The following is a 20,723-nucleotide window of genomic DNA, read 5'->3' as shown; positions in this document are numbered from 1 at the left end:
GCGTTACAAATAGTGTGACATGAACCCAATATCCCGGTTGAGGCCGTCCGCGTGTGTGCGGAACTTGGCTATCAGTTTCTGCTCAGCGACTCTGCGCTGTCGTGTGTCGCGAAGGCCGCCTTGGAGAACGCTTACCCGAATATCAGAGGCCGAATGCCCGTGACTGCTGAAGTGCTCCCCAACAGGAAGAGAACAGTCTTGCCTGGTGATTGTCGAGCGGTGTTCATTCATCCGTTGTCGCAGCGTCTGCATTGTTTCCCCAATGTACCATGCCTCGGGACATCCTTTCTTGCAGCGTATCAGGTAGACAACGTTGGCCGAGTTGCAAGAGTATGTACCGTGTACCTGGTGGATGGTGTTCTCACGTGAGATGATGGCATCTGTGTCGATGATCCGGCACGTCTTGCAGAGGTTACTGTGGCAGGGTTGTGTGGTGTCTTGGTCACTGTTCTCCTGAAGGCTGGGTAGTTTGCTGCGGACAATGGTCCGTTTGAAGTTGTGCGGTTGTTTGAAGGCAAGAAGTGGGGGTATGGGGATGGCCTTGGCGAGATGTTCGTCTTCATCAATGACATGTTGAAGGCTCCGGAGGAGATGCCGTAGCTTCTCCGCTCCGGGGAAGTACTGGACAACGAAGGGTACTCTGTCCACTGTGTCCCGTGTTTGTCTTCTGAGGAGGTCTGTGCGGTTTTTCGCTGTGGCGCGTTGGAACTGTTGATCAATGAGTCTAGCGCCATATTCTGTTCTTATGAGGGCACCTTTCAGCGTCTGGAGGTGTCTGTTGCGATCCTCCTCATCCGAGCAGATCCTGTGTCTACGGAGGGCTTGTCCGTAGGGGATGGCTTCTTTAACGTGTTTAGGGTGGAAGCTGGAGAAGTGGAGCATCGTGAGGTTATCCGTGGGCTTGCGGTACAGTGAGGTGCTGAGGTGACCGTCCTTAATGGAGATGCGTGTGTCCAAGAATGCAACCGATTCCGGAGAGTAGTCTATGGTGAGCCTGATGGTGGGATGGAACTTGTTGATGTCATCATAGAGTTGTTTCAGTGATTGTTCACCATGAGTCCAATGGAAGAAAATGTCATCGATGTATCTAGTGTATAGCATCGGTTGAAGGTCCCGTGCGGTGAAGAAGTCTTGTTCGAACCTGTGCATGAAGATGTTGGCATATTGAGGTGCAAATCTGGTCCCCATGGCTGCTCCGTGTGTCTGGATGAAGAACTGGTTGTTGAAGGTGAAGATATTGTGGTCCAGGATGAAGCGGATGAGATGTAAAGTTGCATCTGGAAACTGGCAGTTGTTGGCGCTGAGCACTGGGGCCGTTGCAGCAATGCCATCGTCATGGGGGATGCTGGTGTAGAGTGCCGAGACATCCATTGTGACGAGGAGTGCTCCTGGTTCAACTGCTCCATGTGTGCCGAGTTTCTGTAGGAAGTCCGTCGTGTCGCGACAAAAGCTGGGGGTTCTTTGTACAATGGGTTTCAGGATGCCCTCGACAGAGCCGGAGAGGTTCTCGCACAGGGTCCCATTGCCCGATACGATGGGACGGCCGGGTGTGTTTGCCTTGTGTATCTTCGGGAGGCAGTAGAGATGTCCAACGCGGGGAGTACGTGGGATGAGAGCATGGAGGGTGTTCTGAAGGTCCAGATCAAAGGTCTTGATCAGAGTGTTGAGTTGACGGGTGTGTTCTTTGGTCGGATCTGCAGCTAACTGTCCGTAGTGTTCCTCGTTGTTGAGTTGTCGGTACACTTATTTGCAGTAATCTGTTCTGTTCAGTATGACGATGGCCCCTCCTTTGTCTGCTGGTTTGATGACAATGTTGCGGTTGGTCTTGAGAGCGTGGATGGCGTTACGTTGTGCTTGGGTGATGTTCGGGGCTGTCTTGTGAGTGCGGCTGATGAATTTGGTGTTGACGCACCTCCTGACGGCTTGGCCATACATGTCAAGTCGAGGGCAGCGGCCTTCCGGAGGAGTCCAATTCGACTATTTCCTCTTCGGATGCACTGCGGATCTCTCTGTCGGCTGTTCCGGTTCATTGGCTGTCTCATTGTGTTCGTTGTTGGCCTCTTGGGGTTTGTGGAAGAACTCCCTCAGCCTCATTCGCCTGATGAATTCCTCTGTGTCTGCTGCGAGACTGATGGGGTCTATTTTGGTGTTGGGGCAAAAATTAAGCCCTCGGCTGAGAACTTCGATTTCATCTGGCTGAAGTGTGTAGTCGGATAAGTTGACAATGGACTTCCCTGCAGTGGTACTGTTTTCTACTGTGGTTTATTAGTTGTAAGTATTCGCATTCCAACCATTATTCATGTAAATTGAGTCTGTGTCTTTATAAACTCTGTTTGTGAACAGAATTCCCACTCACCTGAAGAAGGGGCTTAGAGCTTCGAAAGCTTGTGTGGCTTTTGCTACCAAATAAACCTGTTGGACTTTAACCTGGTGTTGTTAAACTTCTTACTAGGTATTTTGTGTCAATGTCACAGAGGAAGACACAAATAACATGCCAGAATTTGATGGCAGGAAGGCAATGGCAGGTGAGGTCCTGGAAACTACCATTATCACGAAAGAGGGAGTGTTGGCAAGTTAATGGGGCTAAAGGTAGACAAGTCTCCTGGTCCTGATGGAATGCATCCCAGAGCACTAAAGTAGATGGCAAGGGAAATAGCAATTGCACGAGTGGTAATTTACCAATATTCGCAGGATTCTGGGGTAGTTCCTGCAGGTTGGAAAATAGCATTCATGACTCCATTGTTTAAAAAAGGAGGTAGACAAAAGGCGGATAACTGCAGGCCGGTTAGCTTAACTTCTGTAGTAGGGAAAATGCTTGAATCTATCATAGAGGAATAAATAGCGAGATATCTGCATATACATTGTCCCATTGGAAAGACGCAGCATGGGTTCATGAAGGGCAGGTCATGTTTCACTAATTTGGTGGTATTCTTTGAGAACATTGCATGCGCAGTGGACAATCAGGAACCTGTGGATGTGGTGTATCAGGATTTCCAGAAGGCATTTGGCAAGGTGCTACAACAAAGGCTTCTGTGTAAGGTAAAGTTCCATGGTGTTATGGGTAATGTATTAGCATGGCTGGAGGATTAGTTAACTAACAGAAAGTGAAGAGTGGCGGAAAATTGGGTGTTTTTCTGGTTGGTGACCAGTGACTAGTGGTGTGCCTCAGGGATCCGCGTTGGGACGGCAATTGTTTACGATTTACATAGATGATTTGGAGTTGGGGATCAGGTTTGTGTGTCAAAATTCGCAGATGACAGAGATTAGTGGCAGAGCAAAATGTGCAGAAGACGCTGAAAGTCTGCAAAGTGATATAGATAGTCTAAGTGAGTGGGCAAGTGTCTGGCAGATGGAAAACAATGTAGGTAAATGTGATTCATCCATTTTGATTGGAATAACAGCAACATTGATATTATTTAAATGGTAACAATTACAGCTGCTGTGCAGAGTAACCTGTGTGTCCTCGTGCATGAATCGCAAAACGTTGGTTTGCAGGTGCAGCATGTAATTAAGAAAGCAAATTGATTTTTTGTCCTTCATTGCTGGAGGGATGGAGTTTCAAATCAGTGAGGTTATGATGCAGCTGTATAAGCTGCTGGTGAGGCCACACCTGGAGTACTGTGTACAGTTTTGATGTCCGTACGTGAGAAAGGATATACTGGCACTGGAGGGGATCCACGAGATTGAGGCCGGAGTTGAGAGGCTTATGAGGACAGACTGAGTAGACTGGGGTTATACTCATGGAAATTCAGAAGAATGAGGGAAGATCTTGTAGAAACATATAAGATTATGAAGGGGAAAGGTGAGATAGAAGCAGGCAAGTTATTTCAACTGGCGTGTGAAACTAGGGGGCATGGCTCAAATACAGGGGGAGCAGAATTAGGACTGAGTCGAGGAACAACTTCTTCACACAAAGGGTTGTGAAGGCTACCTCATTGAATGTTTTTCAGGCAAGAATAGATACATTTTTGAACAGTAAAGGAATTAAGTGTTATGGTGAGCAGCGGGTAAGTGGAGCTGAGTCCACGATAAGATCAGCCATGATCTTATTGAATAGTGGAGCAGGTTCGAGGGGCCAGATGGCTTACTCCTGCTCCTAGTTCTTATGTTCTTATGCTCTTAACCAGAATGGGTGGGAAACCACTGTTAAGAAAGGAGGAATACATATCAATAGCGCCATTTTGGAAAGTGGCATCATCAGAACAGATGCTGCGGTGGGGAAGGAACTGAGAAAATGGGAAGGAGCCCTTACAGAATGTGGGTTGTGATGAGCTGTAGCCAAGGTAGTTGTGGGGGTTTGTAGGCTTGCAATGAGTATTGGTGTGGTGCATATTAACAGAAATGGAGACAAATATGTCACGGAAGGGGAGAGAAGTGTCAGAGATGAACCATCTGAAAGTGATCGAGGTGTGGAAATTGAAAGGGAAATTAATGCATTTTTTCAGGTCCAGAAAATAGCATGAAGCGGCACCGAAATTGTCATTGATGTAAGAGGCCAGAATAGGAGTGGAAAATGGAATGTTCTACGTACCACATAAAGAGACAGGCAGAACTGGGACCCATGTGTGTGCCGACAGTGCACATTTTATTTGAAGGAAGTGAGATGAGTTGAAGGAGAAATTGATCAGAGAGAGAGCAAGTTCGGCCCGTCCGAGGAGAAAGATGGCAGGTAGGGGTTGTTCAGGGCTCGTTGCGAGGGAGAAGCAAAAAGCTCTCAGACCATTCTGGTCGGGAATTGAGGTATAAATTAATTGGACATCCATGGCAAGGAAGAGTCGGTTTGGGCCAGAGAACTGAAAGTGGTTGATAGAGGGTTGTATTGCTAAGTGGTATTATCGCTAGTTTATTAATCCAGAAACTCAGCTAATGTCCGAGGGACCCGGGTTCGAGTCTCATCACGGCAGCTCATGGAATGCGAATTCAATAAAAAAAATCTGGAATTATGAATCTATTGATGACCATGAAACCATTGATGATTATCGGAAAAGCTCATCTGGTTCACTGATGTCCTTTACGGAAGGAAATCTGCCATCCTTACCCAGTCTGGCCTACATGTGACTCCAGAGATACAGCAGTGTGGTTGACTCTCAATTACCCTTGGGCAACTAGGGATGGGCAATAAACGCTGACCAGCCAGCTATGCCCATGTCCCACGAATAAATAAAAAAAAGATGTGTTGTCAGAGGAAACAAGAATCTAGTTGGGAAAGGAGTGGACAAGAAAAGAGAGAATGGATTCAAGATGGGATGAATTTATTTCAATTTGGCAGGAACAGGCTGGCACGACAGGCTTAATGGCATAGTCCTGTTTGTGGATTTTGGAAAGATGGTAGATGCAGTCCGTCCAGGCCTGGGAGACTATGAGTTTGGAAACACTGGAGGAAAGATCTCCGGAGAAGATATGGTCAGTGAAAGCGCTGGAAACATTGGCTTGATATTCGGAGGTGGGGTCATAGTCCAATGGGAGGTCATGGTCTAAGGGGAGGTAGGAAGTAATGTCCGAGAGTTGGTGCTCAGCCTTTGCTAGATAGACGTTATTAAGGCAGACCTTAAGGTCTGTCAGGGTTGGACATGAAAGATCAAAGTGCAGCAAGTTCGGAAGGAGACAAGTTTGAGTTGATGTGATGAGCAGAGAAATTGAACCAGACGATGCCACTCCAACAGCTCTCAATTAAAAGTTCAAGAGCAAGTAACATGCCAGAATAAGGGGTCCAGGTGGAGGGAGAATGCTGTCGGTGGGTGAAAGAAGCTGCTGATCGAGGGAGGGCTCCTGTTCAAAGAAGGGAGCATGGAGGCGAAGACAGTGGTAGAAGAGTTCAGCATCATGTCACGCCCAAAATTCGTAGAGAACGTCAGGGTATGAAGCTGAGTGCTTTGCTGAGTGCAGCACGTTCAGCCTCAGAGAGGAGAAAGTTAAAGTATACTCCATTTCTCACAACCTGAAGAGTAACTTTCAGCTAATTTCACAATGAAAGACGAGATGTAGAGATTAACTATTAAATTAAATTAATTAAATCGGCAGTGGGATAGCTTGATCTTGGCTTCAGATAAAGGTCGGCACAACATCGTGGGCCGAAGGGCCTGTTCTGTGCTGTACTGTTCTATGTTCTATATTAAATTAAGCCTTAAAAGTACCCCACTCACCAAAGGCACTTTAATACAACACAAAGCAACCCTCCAGTGCAAAAATATTTCAGATAGTTAGAGAATTTATAAAATGCAGCGACATTGTGAAGCAAAAATAGGTCACTTTGCTAACCTTGTCTGCTCCAGCCAAAAAGCGAGCTATTCAACTGAACAGAATTTCCCAGAACAAGTTCCGTGGTCTTGGTGGTTATGGCATTTCAGTTGTATATCGATAAATCTTTTTAATTCATTGAGGGCTGATGTCTCTACTACCCTTTCAGAGGGTAAACTTCTATCACCTTATTTGTGAAAACAAGTCCTCAAATCTTCTGTAATCTTTCAACCAATCACTTTAAATTAATGCCACCTTAACTCAGTCACGGATCTTTTTGTGCAGAAAATAGCTCCGACATCGCAGTTCTACATTGGCCCATCATAACCTTGAACATCTTAATCAACTCCACCCCACCCTCCTCCAAATCCATCCCCAATTGTTTCAAGGAGAGCAACTACAGCTTATCGATTCTTTCCGCTTGATTGCATTATTCCACTCCTGGTAACGTATTCGTAACTCTCCTCCGTTCCCTCTGCAATACAATGACACCCCTCCTGTAATGAGATGACGAGATCTGCACACAGTATTCAGGTTGTAATCTGGCAAGTATTTTACCTATCTCCAGTATAACCAGTTATTTCCTTCTCAGCTCTGCATGTTCGTTTTGTTCCAGTTCAGACGATCTCATAAATGTAACGTGGGAAATGTAATGAATACATATAATCACAGCGCAAAGAATGACCCCTGAGATTATTTTTATGAATTATTAGGTTGGGTTTTCTGAGGAATAAATGTGGGATAAGGCTCCGTTGCACAGTCCCCATCAAACACTTCCACCACAAGTGCAAAGCAGGTTGAGTGAAGCCTCCTGAACATTGTCTCTTCAAGCACTCCAGAACAAGTCAATCACGGATACAGGGTAAAGCAACACGGTCCCATCCGACGCTCAAATGGCACAGGATCTATGTGTTGAGTAACCTACTTATTCATAGAGAACCATTCATATGTTACGGAGATGAAAGGATCCTTAGATTTAAAGCGCAGTTCTGTGAAATGTATTTTTGAGCCATTGGGACATAAGAGTGGGAATGGGTTGATAGAAAGGGAGCAGGAAAGAGAGTGAATGGGTTTGGGGTGTGAAAGAGAAGTGGAGAGGAGAAGGAATGAAGGAGGGAGGAAGAGTCGGAATAATGGCAAGAAGAGAGAGAGAGAAGGTAACCGGAGTAGGCGATGCCGAGAGAATGAGAGCTTTGGAGAAAGTGACAGTGAGGGGAAATAGGAAAGGGGTGGGGAATGCAAGAAAGCGTGAGAGATGTGGAAGGATGGTTCAGAACCTGAGAAAAGCAGACTGCAATTTTCCAATAATGGGTCAGAATATGAGAACAATGGACTGAAATGTTCCAATAATGAAGCAGAATCTGGGAACAGTGATCCTGGATGTTCTAATACTGGCTCAGAACTAGAGGAGGATAGGCTGCAATGTTCCAATACTGGATCAGAATCTGAGATCAATACACTGTCAATTTCCAATGCGGGATCAGAATCTGGGTACAGTAGACCGGGATGTTCCAATCCAGGTTCAGAAACTGAGAAAAATAGACTGCAATTTTCCAATAATGGATCAGAATCTGAGAACAATAGATTGTAATGGTCCAGTAATGGATCAGAATCTGTGAACAGTGGGCTGGGATGTTCTAATAATTGATCAGAATCAGAGAGCAATAGACCATGTTCCAATACTGGCTCAGAATCTGAGAAAAATAGACTGCAATGTTCCAATACTGGATCAGAATCGGAGAACAATAGACGTAATGTTCCAATACTGGATCAGAATCGGAGAACAATGGACTGGGATGTTCCAATAAAGCATCAGAATCTGAGAACAATAGACTGCAATGTTCCCATAATGTATTAGAATCTGAGAACGATAGACTGTAACGTTCCAATACTGGATCAGGCGTTGGGAATCATTGAACGGGATGTTACAATACTGGATCAGAATCTGAGAACGATTGACTGTATTGTTCCAATACTGGGTCAGGATCTGGGAATAATAGAACGGGATGTTACAATACTGGATCAGAATCTGACAACAATAGACTGTAATGTTAGAGCATAAGAACATAAGAAATAGGAGCAGGAGTATGCCATCTAGCCCCTCAAGCCTGCTCCGCCATTCAATAAGATGATGGCTGATCTGATAGTGGGTTCAGTTCCACTTAACCGCCCGCTCCCCATAACCCTTAATTCCCTTATGGTTAAAAATCTATCTATCTGTGACTTAAACACATTTAACGAGGTAGCCTCGAATGCTTCATTGGGCAGAGAATTCCAAAGATTCAATGTGGGAGAATACGCTCTGGGAGAAGAAGTTCCTCCTCAACTCTGTTCTAAATTGACTCCCCCATATTTTGAGGCTATTCCCCCTAGTTCTTGTTTCCATTGAAAGTGGAAATAACCTCGCTTCTTCTACCCTCTCTAGCCCCTTAATTATATTTTGTGTCTCTATAAGATCTCGCCTCAACCTTCTGAACTCCAATGAGTACAGGCCCAGTCCACTCAATCTCTCCTCATAAGCTGACCCCCTCATCTCCGGAAACGACCTGGTGAACCTTCTCTGTACACCCTCCAAAGCTAATATATCCTTTCTTAAATAAGGGGACCAAAACTGTACCCAGTACTCTCGGTGCGGCCTCTCCAGTACCCTGTACAGTTGCAGCATGACCTCCCTGCTTCTATACTCCTTCCCTCTCACGATAAAGGCCAACATTCTATTTGCCTTCTTGATTACCTGCTGCACCTGCAAACTGAGTTTTTGTGATTCATGCACAAGGACCCTTTGCACAGTAGCATATTGTAATTTTTGACGAGTGGCGGATCTATCTTGGGATCTCAATTATTTACAATATGCATTAACTGCTTAGGTAATGGCATAAAAACTCAAATATCCAAATTTGTGGACGACACAAAATTGGGCAGCATTGTAGACAGTGATGAGGACATCATGATTTTGCAACAACGTTTTGATAGATTCGGTCAATGGGCTAAGCTGTGGTAAATGGATTTTAATCCATACAAGTGTGAAGTTATCCAATTCGGATCGATAAAGGATAGACGAGGGTATTATTTTGGAAGGGACAAAGTTAAATTCAGTGAATGTCCAACGAGATTTGGGAGCTCAGGCGCCTTGCTCATAAAGTACCACCAACAAGAGCAGATAGGAGTAAAGCAGGCCAAAAGAACGCTTGTCTTCTTTTCTAAAGGGCTGGAGAATAGGGATGCAGATGACATGCTGCAGTTGTAATAAAAAACTCTCGTTAGGCCCCACTTAAAATATTGTGAGCAGGTTTCGGCACCACACCTCAGGAAATATTTGTTTCAAATGTATTTATTAGTGTCACAAGTAGGCTTACAATAACCCTGCAATGAAGTTATTGTCAAAATGCTCCAGTCACACCACACTCCAGCGTCTGTTTAGATACAATGAAGGAGAATTTAGCATGGTCAATGTACCTTACCAGCACGTATATTGGACTGTGGGAGGAAACCGCAGCACCCAGAGGAAACAAACACAGACATGGGGAGACCGTGCAAAGTTCACACATACAGTCAACGAAGGCTGGGAACTGAATCCGGGTCCCTCGACCTCTGCGGCAGCAGCACTAACCACTGTGCCACCGTGCCATTCTGGAGGGTGCTCAATGCAAGAATTATACCTGGACTTCAGGAGCTAAGAGGAGAGATTAGGATAATTATGCCTTTACCATCTCAAATCCAGAAAGTTGAGAGGTGAAGTTGACAAAATATTTACAAGGAAGGACATAATGCATAAGGATAAACTGTTTCCACTTGTTGAGGGCTCTAGATCCAGGGGCCATAATCTACAAATTATGGCCAAGCCGTTCGAGAGAGATGTTAGAAACATTTCTACACGCGGAGAATGGTGGCGGTTTGGACTCTCTTCCTCAAACGGCAGTGGAACATCGTTCAATTGTTAGGTTTAAGTATGAGATAGAAAAATGTTTACTGTGTAGGTGCATTAAGGGGTATGGGCCTAAGGCAGGTACATGGAGTTAGACCACTGATCAACCACGATCTAACTGAATGGTGGAGCGGTATCAAGGGGCTGATTAGCCATTCCTACACCAATGTACCTTTGTTCCGAAGATAGGGTGGGGCTGCAGGCTGGATAAGTTTAAAGATAGATGGAGGAGTGAGATCCTGGTGGGTTTTGATGGCAAACATAAGCATATTTAATCCAATGTGTCAATAAAAGAAAAATATACAGCGTTGTGAGTGAAGAGAATGTTTGTGAAATGGGATTCAGTGGCGTTTTACTCAGAGTTTGATGCAGCCGATGTTATGGAGGGAGGAAGCCGGAGACTGGGCAGCATTGTGTTGGAATAGTCGAGTCTGGATGAAGCAATGGAATGGACGAGGGTTTCCACAGCGAATACACTTAAAGAGGGAGATTGGCAGGCGGTGTTGTTGAGATGTAAAAGATGGCATTGCGACTATACGACCCTAGGCCAACTATCAGCTGTCATCACACCGGAAAACAGAGGAAACCAGAAACATTTTCCAGGAGAGGGTGGGGGCTGGCGATCATTCAACAACTAAGGCTAATTGTCTCCTCCAAATAAACACACTTTTTCGTCCCTCGAATTCCCTGAGCTCTTCCTCCGCAACTACCCCACCCTGGCTGGCAAACTCCGCAGCAGGTCTCTGCTGCCCACCCGTGCCCCTGGCTGGACTTGTCCAGACGTGACCACGAAGACACCTATCAATAGCCTACATTGTTGGAGGAGATGGTGGGGCGGGGCGGGGGGGGGGGGGGGGGTGGAGTGGCGGGAGCTGGTGAGAGAGAGGAAGGCAGATTCTAGTGATTAATCTGGAGAATCACGAAGGCCACCGATTCAATAAATTGGTGCGATTAGTTACTAACTAGATTGACAAATTATACATTGTCAACAGGTGTTTTCCAGCATCACAGCGTTTTTCCTTTGAATTAACTCTTTTTTATTGACAAGAGGTGAGGCGCTGGGAATCGACCTAGCAGAGATCTAGTGTCTGCTGCATCCGTATCTAACCTTCAGGCCTTTTCTCTGACTATCCACCTGGCTTCTTAATCTCCGCTCCTCCGAATGTCAGCTCTTGTCCCTTGGTCACTGCTTTCCTGTCCGCTGATTCCCCCTGTTAATTTACTTCCTGGGATCCCGATGCCAGCTCTCACCATTGTCCCACTGCCTTTTGCTTTGTTTGACTGCGACTGCGGAGTTACTGCAGGTCATCCGAAAGTTTGTCTACGTTTGTCCCACGGAACATTATTGTGTCGAATTGCTTCTGCTCATTTCAGTCTGGTCCTCTGAATGTCTGTCCTTGCTCCTAACTCACTGTTCTTCTCAGTATAAGATCTGCCGTTAATTTTGTTCCGATCCATCTCTCCCTGTTCCCTCTGCGTCGTCGTTGAAATATTTGAGATGTTTCCTGCTGCCCCAGGCCCTTTCCCTCTGGTCCTCCTGTGTTTTTTGCCACTTAGCACGGGATATTTGAGCTGCACTCTGCTCTGTTCTTTATTTCTTTGACCAGGAATGTAAACGGGTATTTTGCTATGTTCTTCAACTGCTCTCTGAATTTGCACTGCGTCACCACGTAAATCAGTGTGTTTGTGCAGCAACTTAAATTCCGCAGCATGTATGCGACCTTTTCAAAGTTGTAAGAAGAATAATCATCGAAGTTATCATGAACACCAAAAAAATATAAAACATACACAAACCAGAGGAGTATGAAACTGCCCGATATGGTAAAGAGTAAAATCATAGACTTCCTTCTGCTCTCCATCTCTGGGTCACTGTGATTCTCTCCATTGCTCTGACCCCTCAGTCCTTTACGGATTCTATTGGCTACTAGAATATGTCTAACTGTTAGAGCATTGAGTAACGAAATTAAAATGTACGGGAGCAATGGTGTTAAAACTTTCTCAAAGTATCTAAATCCAATCCATCTCGGGTCCCTGAAATAACTACGCTTATTACTACAACGCCATGGTACATTGTCAATAATCCTTCTCGGTTTAAATCAAAAGTAGATGGGAATATTTTTTAAACACAGTAAAGTGCCCGTTGTTCCTAGGACCACGGATGCAGTCTTCTTGGTGCAATATTTAGATTTTAACTTCTGACAACAAATGGCGACAAATCGATCAAAAGTGAAAGTGACTGTGAACCAGACAGAGCAGTCTGTGGCTGCACGCAGCATAACATAGCGAACACTACACACAGGGGTGATTTCCAGGAAATTCAGTGGGAAATAATAATCATTGATTCGGTTCAGTATAACTTCAGTGATAATGACCAGGAGATCCGCCACTGCCATGGCCACGAGGTAGCGAGTTGTGCAGGCGGAGAGGTCGCACTTTCCACGAGACAGAACCACAATTGCCACTAAATTAACTGTAAGAGAGAGAAAGGGAATTACTGAAAAAAATATGTTCCAGAACTCATCAGAAAATAAAATAGCATCACAAATGTGTGGGTTGGAATCAGATGACTGGCAAGAGCATCTGAACAATGATCTGAGCCTGCCTCTCGCACGTCCAATTCCAGGTTTAACACATGTCAGATGACAGTGGGCTGCAGACTTTCCCCAGGGACAGATCATGATGTAAAATGTTTTCACGAGAAAGCATAACCAAATGTTCATTTGGAGATCTATGCCTGCCTCCTACCACTCCATTGATAGGAACTCATCTTCAGCTTGGATCACATTCTGCGTTAGGAATCCTTCTCACGATATGGTCCACTTCTCCTGCTAAGGAGCCATTACCTCAGATGGGACAATTGGATCCAGCTCAGACAAACTGTTTTCTGGTGCTACAGATGCATAAATGAAGTTTAATGAGACAGTGCAATTGTGACCAAAATAGGATTATCTCTATGTGACGGTCACTGAAATAATAGATGTTATATTAACCTATATAGAAAGCTGAATTATAGCTCACTTAAAGTTTTAGGTATAGCTGTTGTCCTCAAATCACAAAAAAACACCTTTGATGGGGGCAAATTGACGATGCAAAAATAAAAGCACGTACTCATTTTGTGACCATGTTCAATCGTATTCTAAATGGACAGATAATCCTAATAAAACCTTCCACTCAAGACAGTTTCTTGCTTAGAGAGTTTATTCAACACAACAGAGCATTCTAATGAATGCAACACCTTTATAATACTGAGTACTTCAGAACTAGATTCCGATGGGACAATACAATACAACTGCACAGATGATTCAGCAAATGTAATGAACATAATTATCTTATTAAATAAGTGTCCGCAAAACTGTGACCATACCAACGAATGGAACATTACTTTTCTCAGTTTAATTGCAAACACTTGCTCATACGAAACGTTAAACAATCACATTAGCTTTAGACACTTACCAGGAACACCAGTTATGGCAAGGACCATGTAGAATACTTTCCTGATCCATTGAATTGGTCGATGCATTTTGTGTTCAGATGAACCTGTCCCTTTTTGCAGCAGACGATTTGTCCGATTTGAAGTTCACTGTGCATTGATTTATACCGTCCAGAATCTCCACGAAGATGTTGAGATTGCAAAATCGTTTGAATTATCCCGCCCCCTCCCCACCTCCACCACCCCCGCCCCCCCCCCCCCCCTTCAACACACACCCATCCGCCATCAATACCACGAATCTTTGAGAAAATCATGTTACGACAGTTCTTTCAATTCCCTGTTCAGGGAATATATGAAGCACTGGGATTTACTTGGACCCAGATCCCCAGCCGCAAGACAGGAAAATTCTGATCACGTACAATAACACGTTATAATGGGAAGGTGTGTTAAACAGCAATGGAAATGTTTCTTCCAACACCATGAGGTGCATCTACATGTCTCGTATCGCTTCAATGATGGACCTTTCATGACCAGTCAGTAATTACATTTCTAACCTCAGAGTGGCCTCTCAAGTTTGTTCCTCTGCACTCTGGAATCTGTTGTTCTCTTTATCTGCCTCAATTCAGTCGAATAAATCACAAAATCAAGTGAAAAGTCATTGACTGTTTCAATTCTGATCTTTAACATCTGACCTGCCATTTCCGCCTTGGCTCACTGCAAGATCCTGTTGGAATTGCGTAGAACTTTGGTGAGGCCACAGTGAGAGTACTGCATGCATTTCTGATTACCACATTATAGGATGGATGTGATTGGACTGGAGAGCGTGCAGATTCACACGATCCTGCCTGGCATGGAACTTCTAAGTTGTGAAGAGAGTTCGATCGGCCTGGGTTGTTTTAGTTAGAGCAGAGATGACTAACTTGGATGCAGTCCAAAGATGTGCGGGTTAGGTTGATTGGCCAGGTAAAAAATTGCCCCTTAGAGTCCTGGGATGTGCAGGCTAGAGGGATTAGCGGGTAAAATATGTGGGGGTAGGGCCTGGGTGGGATTGTGGTCGGTGCAGACTCGATGGGCCGAATGGCCTCCTTCTGCACTGTAGGGTTTCTATGATTTCTATGAACTGGCGATCTGATTGAGGTGTACATAATTATGAGGTACATGAACGACTGGATAGGAGGCAGCTGTTCCCCTTAGTTGAAGGGTCAATCACGATGAGACATAGGTTCAAGATGAGGGGCAGGACGTTTCGGGGGTTGGCGGATAAGGGGGCGGTGTGGGGTCGTGGGAGGGTGGGCGAGGATAAACCTTTTTGCCTAGCAGGTGGCTAGGTTCTGGATTGAGGTGCCTGGGAGGGTGATGGGGGCGAGTTGTCTCAAATCTTTTAACAAGTGTCCAGATGATTACCCAGCAAGTCTAAACTTTCAAATCTATTGGACAAGTGCTCGTAAATGGGATTACACATGTCGGTCAGATTTTTCTCATGTTTCGTTGCAGACTCAATAGGCCGATGAGACTCTACTGCACGGTATGATTCGATGACTGTCCATGACTCTGCCTGTGACAGATGCACTATCTTCATCTGCACTAAAACATAAACAGAAAAATGCTCAAAAAACTCAACACTTGTGGCCACATCTGCAGAAAAGGAAACAGAGTTAACTTTTCGAGTCCGTATAATTCTTGTTCCGAGATTCATCTGCCCTGCCCACTTTCTATATGTGAATGATTGCCATTTGGAAGTCTGCCTTCAATTTTTTGTTTAAAGTTCACCCCGTTGGATGAACTGAATCCTGGTCTCCTTATGCTAAGGCGGGTTATTAACCACTATAGTAATGAGGAATGCTTGCATCGGTGCCTGTTTGTGTGATATGACAATTCACTTTCTGCGATTCAACAAATCTGTCGATATGTGGGTCAATGGCCAGTCAATATCACCAAATGGGATTAAAGCACATTCAGTTCACTGAGTGAAGATACCGTGTCATCTTTCTAGTCTCACTCCAAGATAACTGCGAGAAGCCCGCAGCCCTCCAGTCCCACAGTTAGTGCTTAATTCCTGAGAGGATTGGGGTTATCCCCTCAGAGTGATACGAAGCTGCTAACGCTGGTATAAGCCCTGAATATATTTAGTCTTGTTTTTTTCTATTATGACTTTCCTCCTCCATTTCGAAGTTAATGTCGCCGCTTGGCAGATGCGAAACTGCAGTTTCAAAGCAAGAGACTTTTTTATTACATTGAAACATAGGACACAAAATTGACCTTGATATTTCAAATGGGATAATATGTGGGAGACGTGCTGATAAAGATTGTGTATCCACGACAGGCAGAGTCAGAAGCATTGGTTTTCAAAGATCCCGGGATATGAATTTCTCTGAGACGGAGGGGCTTTCACACCAACAACCAGGCGATATTCATTTGTGTGCCTGAATACAGAATCTGGCTGTGTCACCTGAACTGGGCTGAATGGGACGACCTGTCAAATCTGTAACTCGAATCCTGGACAGTTGGCGAAAAGAGTATGCTTTCAAACAAAGAGGAACCAGCAATAATAGATTAGTAATGACAAAACACCCACAATTCAATAATAGTCTCACAGAAACGTGCATCTTGTAAACAGCAACGTTGTAGCAGTACCGAGTAATCGAAGCAAAAGAGCAGTCCAGCAGTACAGAGTAATAGAAGCAAAAGATTCTGTTATAATTTTGTCTGAATTTCTCTTTTGTAACCTCTCATCTTTCCTTTTCTTTGTTTTCGGCAATAAATATTCATCTTCCCACAATATCTTGCACTCATCCCCCCAATTTTGTTCCCTTACCATTCACATTCCCTCCCTCTGACCTTACGCCAATACTATCACAAATAACTTTAAATCTCTCCTGCCCTCGACCCCATCCACAGAATTTCCATGTTGTTCTTTTTCCCCCCTCCACCTGAGATACATGGAACAATGCAGGCAGCTCCTTCTCACACACAGTAGCCACAAAATCACTCATATAGACATAGACTGCTCATCAGTTCCACATGCTCAGACAGCAAAAGTATTCAGGAACACTCTGGTCCGAGGTTCAGGGAGATATTTTTAATGTAACATTCAGACAGAGCAGCAGAGAAACAAAGGGTTTCCATCTCACTCCAACGCTGTCCAGCTGACACCAGCGCCTAAATCCCAATTATATGATTCAAAGGAACTGTGTCAATCTCACCAGAAAAAAGCCCATCGCAAATGATTGAATACCAGATTGAAAAATACAAATTTAATCTAACTCATGTCACAATATCTAATTTAATGTATCAATGCCATTCATCATCCTGTGCACAGTTACGTAGATTTATTAAGGACAAAGCAAACAGAATACTGTGGATGCTGGAAATAAAAAATAAAAACAGAAAATGCTGGAAAGTATCAACAGATCTGGCAGCAGCTCTGAAGAAGATCTGTGAGGATGCAGAAGGTAAACTCAGATTCTCTCTCAACAGATGCTGCCAAACATTCTGATCTTTATCCCCAACATATTCTGTTTAATTGAAGTTTCCCGACTGTAATCAAGTTTTTTGTTGATTCAGTGAGTTAAGAAGTCAGCATTCTTTTCTGCTAACTTTAGCGCACAAGCTGGGAGGTCAAACGATTGGATTTGCAAAATCAAAAATTCAGGTTACCAACGAGCTGTAAGGAATTGTTTTTGCCCCCCAGAGATGCCTGAATGTTCCTATCTTCATAAAGCTGCACAGAAACGCTCTCTTCCAAATGAAAGTTTTAAATTCTCACCATCATACAGCACTGCGATTATGTGAATAATGATGTTTCGATAGTTATAGTGCCTGTCTCGTAAAAAAAAATCCAGAGTTCAAAGCTCACCTGTGCCTCAGCCCGTTTGGACAATGCAGGGACTTAAAGCACAGCGGCCTCGGAATAGCGTTGGGAAGAATGTGATTCTATGTACAAGTCATCCAACTTTGTAGCTGCATGCCAAACCGGCAATTTTGAACAATGACCTTCGATTACTGAGAGCAACATCCCCATCCTCATCGATGAAGGCGTCCAGCACATCAGTGCAAAAGATACGCAGAATTTCGCAGCACTCTTCAGCCAGAAGTGCCAAGTGTATGATCCATCTCGGCCTCCTCCAGTGGGGCCCAGCATCACAGACACCACTCTCCAGCCAATTCGATTCACTCTACATAACATCAATAAACGGTTTGAGGCACTGGATACTGCAAAGTCAGTGGGCCCTGACAATATTCTCGCATTAGTACTGAAGATTCGTACTCCAGAACTTGTCACTCCCCGAGCCATGCTCTTCTAGTACAGTTACAGCACTGGCATTTACCTGACAATGTGGAAAATTACCCAGCTTTGTCCTGGACAGAAAATGCAGGAAAAACCCCAATCGGCCAATTATCGTCCCATCAGTCCACTCTCGGTCATCAGCAAGGTGATGGAAGGGGTCATTAACAGTGCTAACAAGCATCACCTGCTCAGCAATAACCTGCTGTGACGCCCAGTTTCTGTTTCGTCATAGTAACTCCACTCCTAACCTCATTACAGACTTGGTTAGAACATGGACAAAACAGCTGACTTCCAGAGATGAGGTGAGATTGACAGTCCATGACATCAAGGCCGCATTCATCCCAGTGTGGCATCAAGGAGCCCTACCAAAACTGGAATCAGTGGGTTTTAACGGGGTAACACTCAGCTGGTTGGTGTCACACCTGGGAAATCGGAAGATGGTTTAGTTGTGGGGTAAGTCATCTCATCTCCAGGACATCACTGCAGGATAACCTCAGGGTAATGTCCAAGGGCCAACCATTTCAGCTGCTTCATCAGTGCCCTTCCCCCATCATACAATCAAAAGTAGGAATGTTCAGTGATGATTGAACAATGTTCAGCACTATTTGCGGCTCCTCACTCCATGTTCAAATGCAACATTATCTGGACAAGATCCAGACTTGTGATAACAAGTGGCAATTAATATTCGCGGCACACAAATGCCAGTCAATTACCATCAGCAATAAAGAAACAATCTAACCACTGCCCCTTAACATTCAATGGTGTTATCATCACTCAATCTCCCACGATCATCATCCTTGGAGTTACCATTGACCTGAAACTCAACTGGAATCGCCACATAATCACTGTGGCTACAAGAGCGGGTCAGAATCGAGGAATGCTGCGGTGAACAACTCACCACATGTCACCCCAAAACCTGTCCACCATCTACAAGGCACAAGTCAGGAGTCAGGAGGTGGAATACTCTCAACTTAACTAGATGGGTCCAACTGAAACAACACTCAGAAAGCTTGACACCATCCAGGACAAAGAAGCCCGCTTGATTGGCACCACATCCACAAACATCAACTCTGTCCACCGCAGACGCTCAGTAGGAGCAGCGTGTGCTATCTGCAAGGCGCACTGCACGATCTCTCCAAGTTTCCTTAGGCAGCACCTTCTAAGCCCACGACCACTTCGATATAGAAGGACAAGGGCAACAGATACTTGGGAACATCACGAACTGCAAGTTCCCCTCCAAACAAATCATCATTCTGACTTGGAAATATATCGCTGTTCCTTCTCTGTCGCTGTGTCAAAACCCTGGAATTTCCTCGCGAACCACATTGTGGGACAAGCCACAGCGCATGGACTGCAGCGTTTCAAGAACAGTAAGAAGTCTGACAACACCAGGTTAAAGTCCAACAGGTTTATTTGGTAGCAAAATGCACTAGCTTTCGGAACAGGCTGTCCCTTCGTCAGGTGGGTGGGAGTTCTCTCAGAAGTTTCTCAGAACTCCCACCGACCTGACGAAGGGACAGCCTGTTCCGAAAGCTCGTGGCTTTTGCTACCAAATAAACCTGTTGGACTTTAACCTGGTGTTGTGAGACTTCTTCGTGTGTTTACCCAAGTCCAACGCCGGCATCTCCACATCATGGCGTTTCAAGACGGCAGCTCACCACCATCTTCTCAAGGGCAACTCGGGATAGGCAGTACATAGTGGCCAGCCAGCGACGAATATGTCCCATGTTTGAATTTTTAAAATGGATTGTTTTGCTAGCTCTTTTGCAGGGCAGAGGTGGTCGGGTAAAAGGACTTGATTTTCCATGAAGATGCACCCCCCACAATTTGTGATTGGCAAAATTAGGAATGTAGCTCCCGATGTCTGCCGTTAACACTCTGCCTCAACGAATACTATTTGAAATTCTTTAGCCACTTGTGAAATCCAGCGTTGTGCTTTTGTGGATTCCCATTCCAATTTCGGCAAATTAAGAATACTCCTTGAAATTAATGCAACTTCAAAGCTGTGAAGTCCCAATGCAGATACCTGGATAACAACAGTTGTCCCATTTCACGCCTTTTACTATGAAGAGAGTAGTTGGTGGAAGTTAGAGGGTTTGTGAAATGATGCACAAATGAGTTTGCCGGTCTGTCTGTGAGGGAAATGCTCTGGAGAGGGTGAACTATGGAAGAAGGAAATCAAAGTCTCTGATGCTTTTCATCAGACAGTGCATAGAGCCCTGCGGAAGCTACTAACCTGGGCCTGGGTCGCTTCGTCAGTCCAACACCCGATTTTTTACCTGAGAATCTTGGGTGCCAGTCCATGTCTGAGCGCTGCTGTTGGCTGAAAGTGCTCGAACGACAGGGAAACAGCATCTTCAGTGCATTGCAACGGCATTTTCAAAAACAAATTCCTCGATTTTAAGCTCACGCATAAAGCTTTTCCTAACTTTGGCCAGAAATCATTGTCTGTCGATCAGCGGCAAAATCAAGTTTCGATGCCACCCTTTCGTAACAGTTTCTCATTTTTTTAACCAAACAATTCAACTTAACAAGATTTAAATCACGAACAGGTCAACCTGCATACTTCTGCACAGATGCAAAGAGAAAACTTGAGAATCCTTGAAAAGGAAAAACCTTACAGGGTTAAGGGTGAAGGCACCGCATTGACACTGGGTAAGTTTCTCCATGGGAAAGCCATCACAGTGAATTTGGACAGACAGTCCTCCTTCTATGTTGTACCTATACATGAGTATACGATTCTATCATAACGGAACTTGAGATCCGAATACAACCTCAAACAAACAGGAATACCACTGGTGAAAAACTCCAAGGTCAATATAATTCTGATGATTTCTCTGTGT

General features: G+C 44.7%; 1 pseudogene; it reads right to left on the bottom strand.

Annotated features, from left to right (window-relative positions):
* Positions 1 to 11,715: 11,715 nt before the first annotated feature.
* LOC144483463 (putative G-protein coupled receptor 139) lies at positions 11,716 to 20,257 on the bottom strand (annotated as a pseudogene).
* Between the last annotated feature and the right edge of the window lie 466 nt (positions 20,258 to 20,723).

This window comes from Mustelus asterias, unplaced genomic scaffold, assembly GCF_964213995.1.
Source record: "Mustelus asterias unplaced genomic scaffold, sMusAst1.hap1.1 HAP1_SCAFFOLD_73, whole genome shotgun sequence".
NCBI lineage: Eukaryota > Metazoa > Chordata > Chondrichthyes > Carcharhiniformes > Triakidae > Mustelus > Mustelus asterias.
Note: the sequence above shows the minus strand (reverse complement) of the source record. Positions and strands in the feature narration are given on the sequence as shown.